The following is a 21,880-nucleotide window of genomic DNA, read 5'->3' as shown; positions in this document are numbered from 1 at the left end:
ATTTAATTCCACCCAAATATTCCTCTACACTTTCGAGGATTTTGAGAATTCTTTCGTTGCCATTGTGACCAAACCAAGTTGTGCCAAGGCTTTCAGGAGTTGACTTTGAGTCCCTCAGTGTTTCTACTATTTTCCGAGGCATGAAATCCCTAAGGAACCTTCTACTAGTGTTCAGCCAGATGTCCCTGCAATTCTCTTTTATCGCCTTATGATTGTGGATGCCTCAGCTCAAGCGGCTTCACCACTTTCTTACTCAGTGACTCTTAAATCTGAAAACACCTATGTTTCGGATTGTCCTTTGTTATTGGTTTCTGTTGCTTCTGACTATCCACTGCTACCAGTTTTTTCTCGCTCACCACCTGTGTCTGGGAGAGAAACCAATATAACAGTTTGACTCCTCTTCAACTCAACCCCTTGGCAACATGCCACCCCTGGGATTTCCCAGATAGAAATGCAATCTCATTCCCACAATTCCCACTCCTATCTTTTGATCTGAGAAATATATTGATCATTTAAGAACTTCCTTTGTTTCAACTTTTGTTTGATTTAGGGAATTACATAAATAATTCACATTTCTCGCAAAGACAAAGCAATTTGACTCAGGTACTGCTTACAGGACATGCCGTTGTAACTGCTCTCTCTATTTTTGTTATTTTCCAGACAATTATAATTATAATTCTAAGCAGCAACAATGTGGATAGAAAACATGTTGATTTAGCAGTGGGGAAAGCAATTCATTGGTGAAATCCACCATCAACTGACAATGCTGCATCTACATTTAGTTTATTAAAGAGACTCCTGATCAAACAGGGAGGCTCTTAATCATTGTGCAATGTTCCTACCTAATTACATTGTCTTTTGTATAAAATTTGAGACAACAAAGTTGGCATTGGTGCTTTTCAAAATTAAGTGTGATTTATGAATATTTTACGTTACTTTGGTTTTACTTTGTTCTTGTGCATGTAAAAGTTACTTGTCAGAAAATGAGATGTGCTGACATGTGTCAGGATTGGCACATATTAACGGTTGTAGGGGAGTTGGGGGGGCATTATCTTTATTTTATGTGAATGAATCTGTGTAGTTTTGGTTTGTGATGTGTGTTTCTGAGTGGAAGTTAAGGACTACAACTCTCAGCATGTGGCTCAAGCACAGAGAGTGACAGTGGTGCAGGCCACATATGCCGAAAATTGGTCTGGAGCATTTTGCTGGGGATTTTGGATAGTGGGCCTTCTTCATGATATCAGGGTGAATTGCTGAGAAAATTTGTAGCTGTGTGTGGCACTTAATATGTAAGTTTATGATTTGTTCCATCATAGTTTGCTTATTAATTCATGTTTACTTCATGTTACTTCTGGATGTTATGATAAATAACAATGACTGTTTGCTTAGTTGGCTCTGTTTGTTTAAAACTTCTGTATCTTGTGACTTTATTTTCTTATTAAGTAAACAGAATTTTAAGTTTTGACTTCATTACAAAATGGTGTTTTTGCATTAATTCTTTATTGAATGTTCTTGTTAGTGTTCCAATGTTGTACTCAAAACTGTTTGGGAAGTGGCTGAACATGCAGGTGAAACTCTTCCTCCTTGCAATGCAATGTAGAGGACATTCCTTGAGATTATGTTCAGTGTATGATAGCTGAAAGCATTGTAGGTAAATTCAAAGCCCTATAAGGCCTCTGTAACTTAACTTCCTAAGATGGACAGATTTAGACATCACGACATTGACTTTTAGGTCCCTCATTATCTTTTCTTGACTGACTGTCCCCACAACATGCAGAACACCAGGCTCTTCCTACTGTATTCCTTTGTGACCCAATTCCACACTCTGTCCTCTTTGGATTTCTCTTCTTCTCTTGTGTACCCTGACTTCATTCCATTTTCCCCTCACTACTGAGTAACCTTTTTTGATCCAGAGCCACTATGAAACTTGTCATTTTCCTGTTTCCCTCCCTCATGCTAAGGAGTTAAACAAGGAAAATCCCTGACCTTACAAACTACTGGAGAAAGCAAAGAGGTATACATTTATATTAAATGATCACAAGTGGATTTCTGAGAATTTTATTCACCCTTGAAGATGGGATGTAGTTTTGGTTTGTGATGTGTGTTTCTTTGCATGTAAATGTATGTCAAGTTGAATTCTCATGTAGACTCTGTGTACTGTTCACATGCCACAATCACACTATTGACTTTATCTCTACCTGCTGAAGGAAATCAAAATTTTCCTTTCCACGTCATTTCATGCTTGAGGATACACTCAATAAATTAGAGATCACCAGCTAAACATGCTATTTATAGCTATCATCCTTCTAACTTTGACCTTGAACATACACATGCAAAAACATTTGATGTTTAACAGTGATTGGACAATTTTATCATTTCTCCTTAATGCTTTTGGGCTATTTCTTCATCACTAATTCTTGCAACACTTAGAAGTTTGCATCGTGTTGTGTTGTTTGCTTATCTTGAGCAAAGTGCTAGTCTACGAATTAAATGTCGCTGTTGAGTTGGTGACTTGCATAACATATTGAGCTGCTGTTTCATGCTAAATCTGGAACATTTCACACTGTTGTAGAGTCATCCACTTTCTTCAAAGGGAGTGCTAGAATCATATCTAGTACTGTTGTGGTTGTTAGAGGGTAATCATCTCCAGCCTTATGGCATAATTATAGGAGTTCCTTGTGTACAACATTGCCCAATCATTTTCAGAAGCTTCAGCAATGCTCTTTGTTCAAAGGTGTCAGCTGACCTCAAAGCCTCAGTTGATAGTCCTCTCTTCTCTGAGAGAGAAGGTTGTGGTCCCAAGGCTTGATCACAAAAATCAAGGCTCACACTCCAGTAGTGCTGTAGTGAGCAAGTTCTGAACTTTTAGAGGTGTCTGCTTTTGGATGAGCTCTTAAACTCAGACCCCAATACACTCTATGGTTAATGTAAAAGATCACAAGGTATGATTTTGAAGGAAAAAGCAGAGGAGTTATCCCAGGTGTCTTAGACTGATATTTATTCTCAATCAACATTTCAAAATAACAGAATATCTGGTCATTATTACCCTGTTGTTTGTGGGAGTTGTTTGGTGAAATTTGGAAATCAGACAAGGTTGCTGCATTTCCTATATTGCACTTCACAATTCCTTCCTTGGTACTTTGGGGTACCCACTGGTCATTAAAGAAATATAAGCAGAATCCCTACAATGTGGAAGTAGGCCATTCAGCCCATGGAGTCCAGCTTCCAAAGAGCATCCCACCCATACTCTATAACCCTACATTTCCTGTCATTAATACCTAACCTACACATCCCTGGACACAATGGACAATTTAGCACGGCCAGTGACCTACCCTGCGCATCTTTGGACTGTGGGAGGAAACTGGAGCACTCCGAGGAAACCATGCAAACATGGGGAGAACATACATATCCACACAGACAGTCACCCATGGCTGGAATTGAACCTGCGTCCCTAGTACTGTGAGTCCCTAGTAGTGCTAGCTACTAAGCCACTGTGCCGCCCAAATTTTTAAATTTACATTTATAACTTGCTATGTAAATATAAGTTTCATTTGATTTTTTCCCATGATAATATCAGTGATTAAGCCAATTTCTATTTGGCTCAGTACTAATTCTATTTTCCTTTTTCCTACAAATCCTTCTGAAAAACACACAAATCTCTTACATGCAATCTATTTTCAAAAGTAATTTTGCTGTTCCATTTCTTAAAATTGATCAATATGGATAAGTTAAATATTTCATGACTTTCGGAGAAATTAGCCCAATAAATTAGAGATCACAAAGCACAGTTCGAAGTGAAATTGACCAACAGTTTATTAGTATGGTGATATCGCGGAAGAGAAATTGACTACACTGAAACAGCGCAGACAGTCTGTCCAAGTAGCCGAGATTTCTCTTCTTCGAGCTGAGGATGAAGCCAGGTTTTATAAGAATCTTGTACAATAAGGTTAATTAAAATGGGGAAAGATACAATGTATTTGGAAATGGACCAATCTAGTTACAATGATGATAATTGAAAAAGTTATTGGATGAATGACCTGATTCTCGATACAATGCAACATCCTGACAGTATGAATGGGTCGGGGATCCCAGTCCTTTTTGCAGATAGATGCTAACGTCTCTTTTGAAACAGTAAGGTGTTTCCATTGTCTTGTCCTGGGAGCAATGCCCTTGGTGGTGTCTCTCCATCTGACCTGTTCTTTATGTGGCTTTGGTATTGCTGCATTATGAGACTGCCCTCCGGGCTCTGGGACAGCTGTGTTGACCGGGTACTGTTAGTGGAGCTGAAAATGTGTTGCTGGAATTGTGTTAGTGGCTTTTGGGAAGTGTATTCCCTTGTCTGTGAGTGCTGTCTGGTTTCACTTGTCAGCCTGTTTGGTCCCTGCTAAGGCATTCTGGGTGTTTTTGGTATAATTTGGCCAGGTTTGCTTTCCTATGTTCTGTGTGGGCCTATTATGCGTAGGCAGGGTGGCAGATCTTTTCCCACAATTACCTTCTCATTGCATTTTTTAGGAATTTAGAATAGTTAAGAACATTGGGACAGATTTTTCAAAATATATTATTCTTGTGAAAGACCAATCACAACTTTTTAAATCTCTGGCTGAAAGCCAACAGTTTGGCGTGTTCACTTTTTTGTTATGACATGGTGGTGAACTCTTCTGCTAATTAAACCAAACACCCAGAAAAACTCACCACACCTCATAATCTGTTAAAATATGAGCAACAGAGAACTCACAAGTTCCACTATTTAAAGAAAATAATATCAATTTACCTTTTAATTCTAAAAGTGAATATGAAACAACAACTATTCACAACTCTAAGTCCCCATTTCTCTTAACTGTTTATTACCTGCCTCAAACTTCATAACAATATGCTGTTTCACTTATTAAAATTACATCAGTTTCAAAACCACACAGTGACTGTCACCTTTTATGTCTTTCTTCTTCCAGCAGAGGTCATCTTCTATCTTTTTGCTGTGAAAATGTTTCATATGAAAAGGTACCTTTGATAGAGAGTGTTTCCTAATTTCTTGGGTGTCTCTCGATAACAATTGCTGTGTCTCTAATTTTCAAAATTCTTGCACTTTTATATTCCCAACATCAGATCATCTCATTGGTTCGATGTTGGCAAAACAATAAATTCAAACTCAATTGGGTTTAGTATCCTGGGGCATAATTTAAACTGTTTGGTTAAATTCAAGTTGTTGTCAAAACAGCAACCAACTCAGCTATCTATTTCACTGCCAAATATTACATATTTTCAATTTGCCAGTACACTCTGAGAGTGCCATCAAGTCATATCATAGATGTTTATAAGCATTCAGATCACAACAGCAGTTGCTCTCTCTTAAAGGTACAGTACACGCCTCCAACTTCTATTAGATTAGATTGCCTACAGTGTGGAAACAGGCCCTTCGGCCCAACAAGTCCACGTCGACCATCCGAAGAGCAACCCACGCATTCTCCAAAACTTACCCATGACTAATCCACCTAACACTATGGACAATTTAGTATGGCCAATGCACCTGACCTGCACATCTTTGGACTGTGGGAGGAAACCGGAGCACCCGGAGGAAACTCACTCAGACACAGGGAGAATGTGCAAACTCCGCACAGACAGTTGCCTGAGCCGGAAATCGAACCTGGGTCCCTGGCGCTGTGAGGCAGCAGTGCTAACCACTGAGCCACTGTGCTGCCCTTCGTAACAGTTTACGTAATAACATTATCTCATTCTTCATTTAACTGAGCTTTAACATGTTGTGCAAATAGAGTACATTATGGAGATTCATGGAATACTTCCCCTTGGTGAGACAATAATAATTGCCTTCTGACATTGCCTCTTCTTATAGGAATTAAATCTCTGCTTCACTCTCAGAATTCCATATTGAATGTGAATTGATTCAAATGTTGGAATTATATGCTACACCTTGTGGACTTCAATCATGTTTCACAAGACAGTTGTAAACACACATGAAATATTTGTTATTGCATGTTATTTCAGGTGTAATGAAGCAAAAGAGTTTGAAGGTGAGACAAAAGTGGGTAGGTCTTACTTTACTAGCAATTTGTAGTTCAAGAGGCAGGTTTAAATTACCTGTTATTTGTTGTTGCATGTCATTTCAGGCATGATGAAGCAAAAGTATTTGAAGTTGTGTTATATCAACTGCAACAAATGTCTAATGTTTAGAAACTGCAAATTCTTTCTTTATTTGAAATAACATTCATCAACAGTACAACGAACAAGAAATTTCTGAAATGAATACATATTCATTGTTTTCCAAGGAATATTAATTTACGCTTATAATTCCTCATAATCAACACGTAACACATATAGCAGTCAGTAACATATTAGAGTTGATGAAAATAAAATGTGTTTAACTTAAATATTGTCAACTATTTTGTGTTGGTCTGTCACTATCTGTATAACCACTTCAGCCACTCTTTGGCTCATCTCTTTGCCAGTCTGAATAAATAAGTTTATGTGTTGCACTAACTCTCAATTGTCAGCAATTCCACTGCTCCCATGTGAATAAATTCTAAATGACATAGAGAGAGGTGAGGTAATTTGTTTCATACTTATAGATTTAAAGTGCATTTCTGGAATTACTTTTCAACATTTGTATATTTCTTCCTCTTTCTGCACTGGAGTTGTTATTTAAACTTGCCTCTTGAACTACAAATTGCTAGTAAAGGAAGACCTATCCACTTTAGTCCCACTTTCCAGCCACTGTTTTAAATCCACTAATACAAAATAATCAGACTGCTTTCTGAAATCCAGAGGCAGATGAACAGAAATTTCCTTCATTTTAATATTGGGAGGATTGAAGTCTTTGTTTTCCACCTCTGTTCCAAACTCCATTCCCTAGCCACCAAGTCTATCCTTTTCCATGACAACAGCTTAAGAAAATAACACTCTATTGACATCATTTGTTATGAACCACCAGCCTGCAGGTGCAAAACCCAAACCAAATTGTCTACTGTTAGATGTGGTTGTAAGATTGGGCAGCACATGATAAAAAATTTGGAGTTTGTGAACAATTACATTAACAACCAATGTGAACATAGCTTAAAAACATATATTTTATCAAAGCCTTTTGCTTTTATTGGGAGAACAAATATTTATATGGCATGAGTGCACAGTGCCAATTAGTTGACAAGTGTTTGGTTGAGGTGTTGCCATGGAAAATGCACTCATTAATGCTGACCAAGGACCAGAAGACACAGAAGTGTTGTTCTTTTATGCCCTACCTTACCTACAACCAGTTGTACACAACACAAACTGGCCAAATGGTTGGGTGAACTGCTACAACCAGTTTTGAGCAAGTTCTTCAATGACACAGTGAAGGATGCCTTCTTATTTGTGAAGACCATACATAATTTGTATATTAATAGCAATGCAGTTTCCAGGTGCTCATTTGACATTGCTAGTTTATTCACCAATGTACGATTCAAAAAAGTCATAAACATTTGCACTGCAGCATTATATCATGATGATCTAGATACACCACAATTGTGTAAAACAGTATGCATTGAGATGATGAACTCAGCAACTCAAGCAGCTGAGTTCAGTTTCAATGATACCATGTATGTCCTAATAGATTGTGTTGCCATAAGATCCACACCATGGCCAGGTCTTACAAATATCTTTATTGTGGATTCCATGTTATCTTTGCATGTATACATTTTCTTATATATCTTAATAGGGTTGAATCTATGTTCACATTAATGTTGGAACTGAAACAGTCAATTGAGCTCCATTTCCTCGATGTGAAATCATTCAGGGGTTCTCTACTTCTGTCCACTGAATACATAGCGTTATTGCGTCGTACAGCATGGAAACAGACCCTTCCATCCAACAAGTGCATGCTAACCAATTTCCCAAACTAAACTGTATTTGGCCAATATCCCTCCAAACGTTTCATGTGCTTATCTAACAACTTTTAAACATTGCAACTGTACTACCATTTCCTCTGGCAAATCATTCAAATATTAATTTGAGCACAGGATGGACCCTATTAACACATGTGAGGAAATGTTTATATGCAAACCACTTTCTGTGTAAAACAGTTGCTCATCATGTCCTTTTTAAATCTTCTCCTCTCACCTTAAAAATATCTACAACACTAATGGGATTCCATTTATTCACTATGAAAACTTAATGCTGAAATAAGACACATCAAAGTCATTTTTTGGGATAATGGCTAACCTGATTAGATTGTTTCTTGCTGTACATTGTGCAAATTCATGGAATGCCAGATGGTGTTCACTCCTAGTCCTGAAAACTACTCAGTCAACCTCAGATTACCGTGGAAAGCTGGGCTATCTAAAACATTTAAGCAATAAGTGAAGCTAAGGTAAAAACAATGACTGCAGATGCTGGAAACCAGGTTCTGGATTAGTGGTGCTGGAAGAGCACAGCAGTTCAGGCAGCATCCAAGTACCTTCGAAATCGACGTTTCGGGCAAAAGCCCTTCATCAGGAATAAAGGCAGTGAGCCTGAAGCGTGGAGAGATAAGCTAGAGGAGAGTTTTGCCCGAAACGTCGATTTCAAAGCTACTTGGATGCTGCCTGAACTGCTGTGCTCTTCCAGCACCACTAATCCAGAATAATTGCAGTAGTGACACAAGTGGCTTTTGCTACTAATAGGCTGCTGCCATTAAGCCAAAAAGATGTTCTGCTTCTTGCACAAATAAGTTAGTGGCATATAAACATAATTGCCTATATGATGCCAAATATGTAGGCTGTTCTTGCTGAAGACTGGTAGATCATATCAATCAGCGTGTCTCTTCAGCTGTTCACAACAGCAAGGTACTGACAATACCAAACCAGACATTTGCAATATTCACAACTCAGTGTCTAACATCAGATGTGATTCTGCAATTGCACAACATTGACTGGATAATTCTAAATGTGCAAGGAATTATGCTGACAACTTATTTATGATTGCCAGTCTGGTTTGTAGTCTGGTGCACTTGTGTGTACTGAAAACTACATATGTTAAGATATTGGCTCCTGTTTTTTGCAGCTAGAAAGAACATGTACACGCACTGCACCTGCTTCAACTGAACAAAATTAACGACAGTCATTTGCTGAATCATTTCTCAGGTTAATGCCCTGACCAATCAGAGTTAACCTGCCTGGTTTAAAATTTAACAAAACCATAGCAATACCTTCAAAAATCAATTTGCCAACCAATCAGAGTATGCAGAGTATGCATTTCATGGAATATAAACATCGGTTTGACTGTTGAATTTACATTCTTGTGAAATGACCTGATGAGGGCAGGATGAAAAGCTTTGACAATATATCTTTTTTTTCAACAATACTCAAGTTCTGTACAACCAAATGACTATTTAACTGCCAATTTAAGATAATCGGTTAAGTTCATAACATGGCTCATTCACGTTTGCTATAAGTGATTTACTTTCAAACATAGTGACCCATTTTCTGCAAATATATATATGAACATAATCAAGCCCTGCACTTTATTTGAATTACCTGAGAGATTGGGAAGTCTTTATTTCCCAGTTGTTCTTTCCATAGTAGTGTCTTGGCAATCAGAGTTGACTTACCAGCTTTTTTTTTGTAGTATAAATAGTTGTAATAGTTTGAAGTTTGGCATTCTTGTTTTAGTGCTGATCGGTGCAAGACAAAAAGATCTTTAACAACTTGTCTCTCTTCGCAACAAATCTAAGTTCTCTACCACGAAGTGAAGGGAGAGATAATTCAAGAAGCAGCACAGTAGACAGAATAACCTCCATCTGTGCTTTATCATTCTGTAATTATCATTAATGCCATGAGATTATTTATGTCCACCTTAACTGACAGATGGACCTTTGGTGTAATGTCTCTTTGAAAAGATGACCCCTCTAACACTGCACTTTCCTTAGTACTGTCAGTCCTGATTATAAATATTTTCTAATCAACCTGTTTGAAGATGTTAGTAAACACTTCTGGAGAGGTGGTTCTTTAACCCAGCCATCCTGGCTCAGAGGTAGGAACACTACCACTGCACCACAAGACCCCACCTCGGCCTGGATTATATCCTTAAAGCTAGAAGCCACCAAATCAAACCAGTGCTACAATTTAAAGCTACAGGTCGCATTGAAACATTCAAGGAGGTCACAGATTTGTTTTTGTAAGTAGTACATCACAATTCAATGATTTGTAAATGGCAAGATTATACATGTGTAATATAATTACATTATCAAATTGCATCTTTTTAAGCCATGTCAAAAACTGTGCTTGAAAACATTATTTAGATAGTGACCTTTTTGTTTAAGGAAAGAAAATGTGGTTGCATCTGATGGCTTCCAGTAATTTCTGTGAAGGTACATAGTTTTAATCCCTTCCTTCCAGAAACTGCCAGCAATTATCATAATAGCCTTATGTAAAAATAAATTAATCTATAATGGTGTTTCATCATGCAAATTAAAAACATACACATAAGAACTATATTCTAAATAATCACGGCCTCCAGTGCCCCTTTGAAATACAGCTTTGCTTTAGGAATTTGAAACTGGAGCTATGGCTTCTATTTTTGAGTCACTGTCGCCTGGAAACAAACTATATACCAAGATAACAGATTAATTATACAGTTAGTTATTTATGAGCCAACAACAGTCAATTAGCTTTGATCAAATCAATAAATATGCAAACTTAAATTATGGTCACAAAAAAATGCCTGTGACATGAATAAATTATTACACTACTGGAACATACTACAAGTGGGATTGCTTTCCTTTAATAGTAACAACATTCCTACAGAACAGTGAACAATCATAGATAGATTCAAACAGAAACAAGGTCAAAGATATTGATGACACAACAAACCCTGTTTAGACATTGATCATTGCCCTTGTAGGGAGGGAATCACCCTGAACTATGCAGAGTTTGCTTGATTAACATAAATTTGTTAATGTAAGTCATGTTTAGCTGAAGGATCCAGTTCCATATCCAATTCACTTGTTTAACTCTTTGACTTCCATTTATTGCTTTTCTTGGTTCATTGGCCAGTAGCAATGTCCGCAATCTTTGAAAGCTACAAATAGCATGCATTATTTTGAACATAACAATTCACATTGGTATATGTACCTTGCTTAAAGCCAGCAGTGCACAGAAAGCAATAGAAGGAACCAGCAAGGATTTAATTGAAGTAGCATTTTAGGATTCAACCCTATTTCCAATGAATCAGAATTACTGTTTGTGTTTTATATTACGAATAACAGGATTTCTATAAATGCTAAACAAAAATAAATTTCATTATCATCTTTAACCTGACTGAAGCATGTCCAATGCTTGATACTTTTCACTTCCTGAACTGACAGCATTCAACATCCAGTGTAAATTCTAAAACTAATTCAGCATGTTTAGAGGTTATTTATGCTAATACAGATTGGCAGAAATTAATCAGCATGTCGTAGTCAAAATGATCCATAAAATGAGAGTGGAAAACAATTGATATGGCGAATTAATGTTAGAACAGATTGAATTTAACAGCTAATAGATAACTAAGGCAATCTTATCACTAAAATTATAAAATCTTGCCGTTGTGTAACACTTTTCATGAGTACCAATGAAGTGATCAAAGTGCTGTCAATGAAATACCTTGGAAGTGTAGCCATTGAAATACGAAATGCAACAGCCAATTTGTACACAGAGTCTCCAAAAAACGGTGATGTGATGTCATGTGACTGAGAACATTGGCTTCTAACAATCACAGCTTTGTGCCAGGCATGAATCCAATATTTGAGTTTTTACACCAATTCCCAGTGACTTCAGATTTCTTATATTTCACATGACCTTGATGTTATGAGCAATACTCGCGTCACCTCTGAAATTCAGTTTATGTCCATGTTTGGACCAAGGCTATAATGTAGTCAGGAGCTAAGTGGCCTTGGTGGAAGCCAAACTATGAGCAGGTTAATGATGTCAACAACATCCAATGCTTTTCTCAATTGAGTGGATTGGAATTATACTACTTTATCCTGGACAGGATTTGGTAATTTTTCCACATTAGGCTACATTTGGAATATTGCTTGTAGTTCTTGTTGCCACACTATCAGAAGGATGTAGATTCTTTGGAGATGGTGCAGAGAACATTTAACAGAATGTTGCCTGGTCTGGAGTGTTTTGTTTTTGAGGAAAGGTTGGATAATCTTGGATGGTTTTCACTGGAAATACAGAGGCTGAGGGGCGACTTGATAAGATTTACAATATTATGAGAGGCATTTTCTCGGGGTGGAAAGGTCAACTACAAAAGAGCACAGGTTCAAGGTGAGACGGGGGAAGTTCAGGGAGAAATGCAGGGAAACTTTTTCACACAGAGGGTGGTGGATGCCTAGAATGCATTGCCATTGAAGGTGGTGAAAGCAGATACATTAACAGCATTTAAGGTATATAAGACCACACGACCATAAGACAGAGGAGTGGAAGTAAGGCCATTCAGCCCATTGGGACCAGTCTGCCAGTCAATTATGGCTGATGGGCATTTCTACTCCACTTACCCGCACTCTCCCTGTAGCCCTTAATTCCTTGCGAGATCAAGAATTTATCAATCTCTGCCTTGAAGACATTTAACGTCCTGACCTCTATTGCACTCCATGGCAATGAATTCCACAGGCCAACCACTCTCTGGCTGAAGAAATGTCTCCTCATTTCCATTGTAAATTGACCCCCTTTAATTCTAAGGCTGTGCCCATGGGTCCTAGTCTCCCTGCCTAACGGAAACAAATTCCCAGCGACTACCCTTTCTAAGCCATGCATTATCTTGTAAGTTTCCATTAGATCTCTCCTCAACCTTCTAAACTTTTATGGATAGAATCCCTGTATCCTTAGCCATTCATCGTATGTTAGGCCTACCATTCCAGGGATCATCTGTGTGAATCTCCGCTGGACATGCTCCAGTGCCAGTATGTTCTTCCTGAGATGTGGGGCCCAAAATTGGACATAGTATTCTAAGTGGGGCCTAACTAGAGCTTTATAAAGGCTCAGCACATCGCTGCTTTTATATTCCAACCCTCTTGAGATAAATGACAACATTATATTTGTTTTCTTAACCATGGACTCAACCTGCAAGTCAATCTTTAGAAAATCCTGGACGAGCACTCCCAGATCCTTTTGTACTTTGGCTTTATGAATTTTCTCACTGTTTAGAAAATAGTCCATGCCAGTATTCTTTTTTCCAAAGTGCAAGACCTCTCATTTACTTATGTTGAATTTCATCAGCCATTTCCTGGACCACTATCCTAAACTGTCTAAATCTTTCTGCAGCCTCCCCACCTCCTCAGAGCTACCTGCCTGTCTGCCTAACTTGGTATCATCGGCAAACTTCACCAGAATGCCCCCGTCCCTTCATCCAAATCATTAATATATAAAGTGAAAAGTGGGGGCCCCAACACTGAACCTTGCGGGTCACTCCTTGTCACTAGTTGCCATGCCATAAAAGAACCTTTTATCCCAACTCTCTGCCTTCTGTCAGACAGCCAATCCCCAATTCATGCCAATAGCTCACCTCAAACACCATACTCAGGAGCCCTCACCTTACTCAGGAGCCTCCCGTGTGGCACCTTATTGAAGGCCTTTTGGAAGTGTAGATAGATAACATCCACTAGGGTTTCCCTGGTCTAACCTATTTGTTACCTCTTCAAAGAATTCTAACAGGTTTGTCAGGCACAACCTCCCCTTACTAAATCCATGCTGACTTGTTCTAATCCACCCAGCACTTTCAAGAATTTAGAAAGCTCATCCTTAACGATGGATTCTAGAATTTTACCTACAATTAAGGTTAGGCTAATCGACCTATAATTTTCCATCTTTTGTCTTGATCCTTTCTTGAACAAGGGGGATAGAACAGCAATTTTCCAATCATCTGGGACTTTCCCTGACTCCAGTGATTTTTGAAAGATCACAGTCAGCGCCTCCACTATTTCCTCAGCCACCTCCCTCAGAACTCCATTGGGACCAGGAGATTTATCAATTTTTAGACTTTTTAGCTTTTCTAGCACTTTCTCTTTTGTAATGGCTACCACACTCAACTCTGCCCCTTGACTCTCCTTAATTGTTGGGATATTACTCATGTCTTCCATTGTGAAGACTGACACAAAGCACTGATTAAGTTCTTCAGCTATTTCCTTATCTCCCATCACTAGCCTTCCAGCATCAATTTGGAGTGGCACAATCTCTACGTTTGCCTCTCATTTGTTTCTTATGTATTAAAGAAACTTTTTCTATCATTTCTAATATTACTGGTGAGCTTACCTTCATATTTGATCCTCTCCTTCCTTATTTCTTTCTTTGTTATCCTCTGTTTGTTTTTGTAGCCTTCCCAATCTTCTGATTTCCCAGTACTCTTGGCCACTTTATAGGCTCTATCATTTTCTTTGATACATTTCCTGACTTCATTTGTCAGCCATGGCTTTCTAATACCTAACCCACCCCCAGATAATCTTTATTTTCTTTGGGCTGAACCTCTGTATTGTGTCCTCAATTACACTAGAAATGCCTGCCATTGTTGCTCCATTGTCTTCCCCACTAGGCTCTGCTTCCAGTCGATTTTCGTCAGTTCCTCTCTCATGCCCCTGTAATTACTTTTATTTAACGGTAACACCATTACATCAGATTTTGCCTTATCTCTTTCAAACTGCAGAGATTGAACACTACCATATTATGATTGCTGCGTCCTAAGTATTCCCTTACTTTAAGATATTTTATAAAGTCTGGCTCATTACATAGCACTAAGTCCAGAATACCCTGTTCCCTTGTGGGCTCCATCACAAGCTGTTCCAAAAAGCCATCTTGTAAGCATTACATGAATTCCCTTTCTTTGGATCCACCAGTAACATTGTTCACATAATCGATTTGCATTTTGAAGTCCCCCATGATCACCTTGATCTTGCCTTTCTGACATTCTCTATCTATTTCCTGGTAAGTCTTGTGCCCCTGGTCCTGACCACTGCTGGAAGGTCTGTATATAACTCCCAATATGTTTTTTTTGCCTTTGTAGTTCCTCAACTCCACCCACACAGACTCCACATCATCTTACCCAGTCATTCAGTGCCATAGATTTAATTTCATTCTTAACTAACAAGGCAAGTCCACCCCCTCTGCCCACCTCCCTGTCTTTTCGATAAGTTGTAAATCCTTGGATGTTTAACTGTCAGTCCTGAACCCCCTGCAACCATGTCTTTGTGATGACTACCACATCATAATCATTCATGATGATTTGTGCCATTAATTCATCTACTTTGTTACGGATACTGCTATCTTGATATACACATTGGGCAAAAGCTACTAAAACTTGATCACATATACCGACATATTCAAGAGCAGCTTCTTCCCCGCTGTTATTAAATTTCTGAATGGACCTCTCAAATTTTAGATTTAACATTGCATTCTTTATTCTGTTCTATTACCCTAATGCACATTGTCTGGCATAATCTGCCTGTACTACACATAAAACAAAACCTTTCATTGTATCTAGGTACATGTGACAATGATAAATCAAATCAAATCAGAGGAATAGATACTGCAAGTGGGTAATAAGTAGCAGTTCTAAATAAGGAATAGGAATCGGTGAATCCATGGTGGGACGAACGGCCTGTTCCTGTGCTGTATTGTATTATGTTGCTATTGCGTCACAATAGCAGAGAGGGCTCAAAAAATCATTAAGCAATGATTTTTTTATTCCACTGGCATCAGGTCATTACAAACATGAAGGAAATTAAGGTTAAACATGGAAGTCACAGTATTTTCATAGAATTACACCTGTGGTTTACATCTGGTTGAGAAAATTCTTTGTCTGTCAGAGACCTCCTTCTACTAAAGACACTTTTTGTCCAGAGGTTCTGTTTGACTGCTCCTCTGCCCTACTTGGCATCATCCCTCATCATTACCACTTGCTGCTGCAGGGCCTGGCACAACTACACCAGCTGTCTTGCTCGGTGCCTTCCCTGAACATTGCCATTTAATGGTGGAGGTTCTGTTATATTGGGTAGATGCCAGTTTTGAAGCAGTACTGAAATATCTTGCCTATACCACAATTCTTCAGTACTACTGAATTGTCAGGGCCCATAGCCTTTCCCTATCTAATCCCTTCAGTCATTTCTTGAAATAGAGTGAACAGAGTTAGCTGAAGACTAGCATCTGTGATATTGGGGACCACTCAGGAAGCTGAGAGATGGATCATCCATTTGCCACTGTAAAGATATTTTCCTAAATTAAAGTAAGGGATTAAAATTAGAGGTCATAGGTTCAAACAAGTACTGTAATTTAACTGCTGGTAATGGAGTAAACCTTTTTTAAAAAGGAGTGCTCAGCATATAGCTATTTTCTATTTTTCTGATTTGGAGGTGCTGGTGTTGTATTTGGGCGTACAAAGTTTAAAATCACACAACACCAGGTCATAGTCCAACAGGTTTATTTGGAAGCACGAGCTTTCGGAGCGCTGCTCCTTCATCAGGTGTTTGTCACCGAAAGCTCGTGATTCCAAATAAACCTGTTGGACTATGACCTGGTGTTGTGTGATTTTAAACTTTTCATTTTTTTTTCTGTGCATCAGGTTTCCATATGAAGCAGCAGAGGCCGAATCAATGCATGAACGCCACCAAGCCTGGGGGGGGTGGGAATTTCCTGGTCGATGGATTAAAATAGGATGGACGTCCCCATCCTCCCTCCTCCATGGTGAGTGAGTGAATGAATGAATGAGCTGAGGGGATGTGTTCCCCTTCCGGCCAGCTCTCGCGATACGATGAACAGCGGCACTCCCCCTCCCCCTCCCCCTCCCCCTCCCCCCGGTGTGTGCTGATTGGACGGTGGCCGCAGGCTGGCGAGGCCTCCGCCATGGGCTCGGTCAGCCTTTGTGTCCCGTCCCCCGAGTGAGACAGTGAAGGATTGACGGAGGGAGGGTCAAAGTGTGTCCCGTTTACTCAGCCTTTTCCTGTCGTTGTTCTCCTGATCCTCTGACGGTTCGCTTGAATGACCGACCTGCGGCTGGAGGGTTCGGCCTGCTGCAGCCCACTCTAGGGTGAGAGGGTAAACAGCTGCAAGAGATTTCTGAGCTGGGCAAAAACTTTTTCAGTTAAATCGGTGGTGCCGAATTTTAATGTGCTTTGGGTAATTTGATTTGTTTTGTTTTTTTTCCGAATACTAAACTGATGGGTGTTTTAAAAACCTAGTTACGGCCGTTTGTAATTGACCATTTTCATTGATAAAAGATGCTGTTGAGCACAGGGGTTAATATTTTTCTAAAGATCTTCATGTGGATTTAGGTTTCGCTTTTATGAGGAAAATTCAAAAGGCAGGCTGCAAAATACCAAAATAGGCTGAGCCAGAGCGAGTAGTATAGACCAGCAAATACATGATTACAGAACGAATACTTTGTGACCTTTTAGGTTTGAGCTTCCCTCCAAAAATAAATTCATGAGTATAAGTCCACCCATGCACAAGATTCAAACTGGAACAAAAGGAATCCTCGTTAAACTTAAGACATCTCAATTGTTGTATCCAATTACATTTTGGAATAGTTTCAAAGAATGAATCTTTCCTTGCAACATTTTTATAGGTCTCAGTAAAATTTTGTGAATTTTATTCATGTTTTAATTTCCTAGAATGGCAACAGTCTGTGAGTATTCATTGTTATTAGATTGTAGACTCAAGGCTGTTCTGGAGTCTTGAGAATTTAATCTAAGATGCCACATCAGTCCAACAATGAAGGAAAACTGCACTAAAGGAGTTAGATATCTTATTGATAAGATGTTAAAAATGGGCCCAAAATGGCACTGCATATGGACACAAAGGATTACATTGTACTACTTGAGAGAAAGCTGTGTTGTTCTTTGGATATCATAGCTAACATGTATCTGTCAGCCATCACATTGCTGCTTGTGGCACAAAGTTACTGCTATGTTTTCACACTACAACAATCATTCCACTTTTTTGTCAAGGAACTTGGAGTATGCAAGGTTTGTAGCTCAGATTGAGGTTTACTCGCTGAGTTGTAGGTTTGATATCCAGATGTTTCATTACCTGGCTAGGTAACATCATCAGTGGCAACCTCCAAGTAAAGCGAAGCTGTTGTCTCCTGCTTTCTATTTATATCTTTTTCCTGGATGGGGTTCCTGGGGTTTGTGGTGATGTCATTGCCTGCATTACAATCTAACCAGGTAATTAGTTGGCTGAAAACACTTTCATTAATAACAGGACCCCATGGGTAAAAATACTACCTACAAAACAAATAAAAGGTTTGGCAGGATTTTTTTCCTTAACAGCTCAAATTGGAGGCAATGTCTTCAACTGGATAACTATGTTGCCTAGGATTGTGGGGCTACCCAGGCCAGACCTATGCAATGACCAGTGTGTGTTGGGGCTGAGAGGATGGGGTGGGGGTATGGGTGTTCGTAGGCACCATGGGAAGGGAGATCGCTCTCAGCTGGCACTACCACACTTCTTGCTGAGTCCCTCAATCAGATCTTTGAATGAGAGCTCCCAGGTGACCCAAACAACCCTAAAAGCTTGCTTGTCATGCTCCCCATGTAGTTACAGGCCCATCACCGGTGGCAGCAGGATAAGGCCCTTGTGTGGTTTCAATTTAATATGATCATAGTGGAATCACAAACTTCCAACCCACCATCAAACCCAAAGAACATAAATTAACACCTATATTCCAAATTGGGGATGAACTAACATTTTTATACATGCTTAGTGTAACTGCCTGCATTTCATACACTATTTATACAGCTTAGAGGCTTTAGCAATTACTTCAGCTTACCCTACCATCTCAAAGGCTATTCTAATACAACCAGTTACCAGTGTTCCTACTCTCCTTTAACTGATATTGCCCCTTATTTTTCCCATGTGAAAGAACAGTAAATACATTATGGCAGCATTTTGTCCTAGGAAGAAAGTTAGCCACCAGGATACATGAACACCAGCTAGCCGCAAAAAGACACAATCCTCTCTCCCTCGTAGACCTACACATGGAGGGAAAAAAACCCACCATTTCTACTGGGACAACACATCTATCCTGGGACAGGCTAAGCAAAGACATGCCAGAGAATTCCTAGAGGCCTGGCACTCCAACCACAACGCCATAAACAAACACACAGATCTAGATACCATCTATCAATCCCTCAGAAAATGAGCAGAAATGACATCACCACAAACCCCAGGAACCCCATCCAGGACAAACATATAAGTAGAAAGCAGGAGACAACAGCTTCGCTTCGTTTGGAGGTCGCCACTGATGATGTTACCTAGCCAGGTAATGAAACATCTGGATATCAAACCTACAGCTCAGCGAGCAAACCTACACCCTAAACTTGGAATATCTTCCTTCGTGAAAGCTGCCATAATGTAGGGTTGTTTGGGTCGCCTGGGAGCTCTCATTCAAAGATCTGATTGAGGGACTCAGCAAGAAGTGTGGTAGTGCCAGCTGAGAGCGATCTCCCTTCCCATGGTGCCTACTAACACCCACACCCCCACCCCATCCTCTCAGCCCCAACACACACTGGTCATTGCATAAGTCTGGCCTGGGTAGCCCCACAATCCTAGGCAACATAGTTATCCAGTTGAAGACATTTGAGCAGTTAAGGAAAAAAATCCTGCCAAACCTTTTATTGTTTTGTACATAGTATTTTTACCCATGGGGTCCTGTTCCTAATGGAAGTCTGTTTTCGGCCAACTAATTACCTGGTTGGATTGTAATGCAGGCCTCCCCAAAAGGGGTCAACATGGATCACTTGCTGAATCAACAGCTGGGGGGCTCAGACGTGTTGTATCAATGAAATTCGTCCTATTATGTCAAATTCTGTTCAGACATTGAAAATAAAGTGAAAGCTTTAGCATTGATAGTTAAGAGATTACGATAAATTGTAGAAGTTGAAGTTGCTTTCCTTAGTTAAAAGGAGAGTTGATAAAACTTGTGTAATTATGAAGGGATTACAAAGTAAAAGATATAAACTATTTTCAGAGGCTGAAGAGTCAGAATTCAGAAGACACCAATGAAACTGGTTGGCAAAAGGACTTGATAGATAAGCTAAAATATTTTAATGCATTTAGCTGTCAAGCTTTGAAATGCTCCTGCTTTGCATAGCCATTTTTTGTGTTTAGTATGTTTATATTTGCATATAAATAGGTTCGACCAAAGAGAGTCAACAATGTTATCCGTCTGGACTTCCAGAAGGCCTTTAAGATTCTGGGACTATATCTGGAACTTAGAAGGATGAGAGGGTATCTGACTGAAACTTACAGAATACTGTACAGCCTGGACAGAATGGATGTTGGGAAGATATTTCCATTGGCTGGAGAGATGAGGACCCGAGGGCACAGCCTTAGAGTAAAGGGAGGACCCTTTAGAATGGAGATCAGGAGAAACGTCTTCAGCCAGAGCGTCATGAATCTTTGGAATTCATTGCCACAGAAGGCTGTGGAGGCCAAGTTATAAAGTATATTTAAAACAGAGATAGATAGGTTCTTGATTGCCAAAGAGCTGAAAGCAGGCAGATGGGGTTGAAAAACTTATCAGCTGTGATTGAATGGCAGAGCAGACTTGATGGGCCTATGTCTTATGTCTTAATAGTGAGAAATGCAGTATTTAATTCAATAAAAGGCACGTGGATTAGCTTTCATCCTGCTGCATGGCTGCAAATGAAGGTTCCTGGAAATAAGTTTGAGGGGGTGAAGGAATAAATTCAATTATAGCTTTGAAAGGAACATGGAATAATAGGCAAGAAGGGGATTAAGCAGATCTATCTGTGAAAGAGCCCAGCCTCAACTGTTTGGGGCTTCATTCTTTGTAATTTAAAGGGGCTACTTTTAAATTTCTGGTTGCACTTCATCCCCGTGCTTCTGATCTTTGGTACCTAGTGTGAAGTGAAATGGCAAGACAGAGAATCTCCTCATGGGTCTGCTCTTGTGCCTGATAGGTTGAGGCAACGGAATTTAGTGTAGGAGTGCATTGCATTCAATGACCTACTTTCTTCTGTGGTTAAAGCTATATCAGTGTGCCATAAGATAAAGACCATACGATTGAAGAATATCAGTAAACACCCTTTTATGTGTGTTACAAATACTGACAAGCATTATCATCCCTTAAAATGGTATTTTATTTAAATTGATAAATTTCTCTTAAAATTTTGATTTTCTGCTATAGCTGCCCTTGTGGTTTATCAACCTTAATTTGGCTATTCGTTTTATTTAAAATAGTAGACGTGATAGGCTAAATGGCTTTCTTCAGAGCTGAAGTATTTTCTGAATCTTCATGTGTATTGCAAACACAAACTGGTCCTGCCACTTTGAACCTTTTCAGATTACTTCAAAACTACATGTCTAATGTTGAGTATGTTTTTTTGGTGCACGTTGTTTGACATCAATTTGCATTTCTGCAGCATCCTGATGGGTTAATAGGAGTGGCCTACAGTGGGGAAGAGAAATGGATACCAAGTGGGGAGATGAAGAAGGAAGGGAAAAATTGAATGAAATGACTTGTTGAATCAAAAGATTTATGGAGGCTTTAAAAACAATGAAGATAGTTTAGTGTAAATACATGGGGAATGTTGTGGATTAGATGAAGTAACAAGCAACAAATAATTTGGTTAAAACTGTAGTTGCTGGCAACTTGAAACAGCAGAACAATTCTGGAAAGATATAGCAAGTAAGAATCTCTATTGAAAAATAAATTGATACTTTATGTTATAACATCTATTGGAATTTCTCTAAAGGTATCACATCTTAACTATGAACTATTTGTCTTGTTCATTGCTTTACCTAGCGAGATTCTCTGATTTTGTTTTGAAGGAGTAAACTGATGTCTGCAGGACTAGAGGTAATTTAAATAGGATCAGATAAGGTGGTGAAGGAATCTGAAGGGGTGGGTGAGGATTCTA

At 39.2% G+C, this 21,880-nt stretch overlaps 1 protein-coding gene across 7 annotated transcripts in view; it reads left to right on the top strand.

Annotated features, from left to right (window-relative positions):
- Positions 1-16,791: 16,791 nt before the first annotated feature.
- The window catches only part of abhd18 (abhydrolase domain containing 18), an 89,285-nt gene continuing 84,196 nt past the window's right edge, over positions 16,792-21,880 (top strand). For 2 of the 7 annotated variants that reach the window (XM_072584157.1, XM_072584159.1), the window contains exon 1: positions 16,793-17,022. The gene's annotated coding sequence lies outside the window, so the exon portion shown is untranslated. Of the gene's footprint in view, positions 17,112-21,880 lie in introns of all 7 variants that reach the window. The other 5 variants (XM_072584161.1, XM_072584162.1, XM_072584160.1 and 2 more) reach the window with 5 other exon arrangements.

Source organism: Chiloscyllium punctatum, chromosome 14 (genome assembly GCF_047496795.1).
Source record: "Chiloscyllium punctatum isolate Juve2018m chromosome 14, sChiPun1.3, whole genome shotgun sequence".
Taxonomy (NCBI): Eukaryota; Metazoa; Chordata; class Chondrichthyes; order Orectolobiformes; family Hemiscylliidae; genus Chiloscyllium; species Chiloscyllium punctatum.
This window is presented reverse-complemented; position numbering and strand designations above follow the sequence as displayed.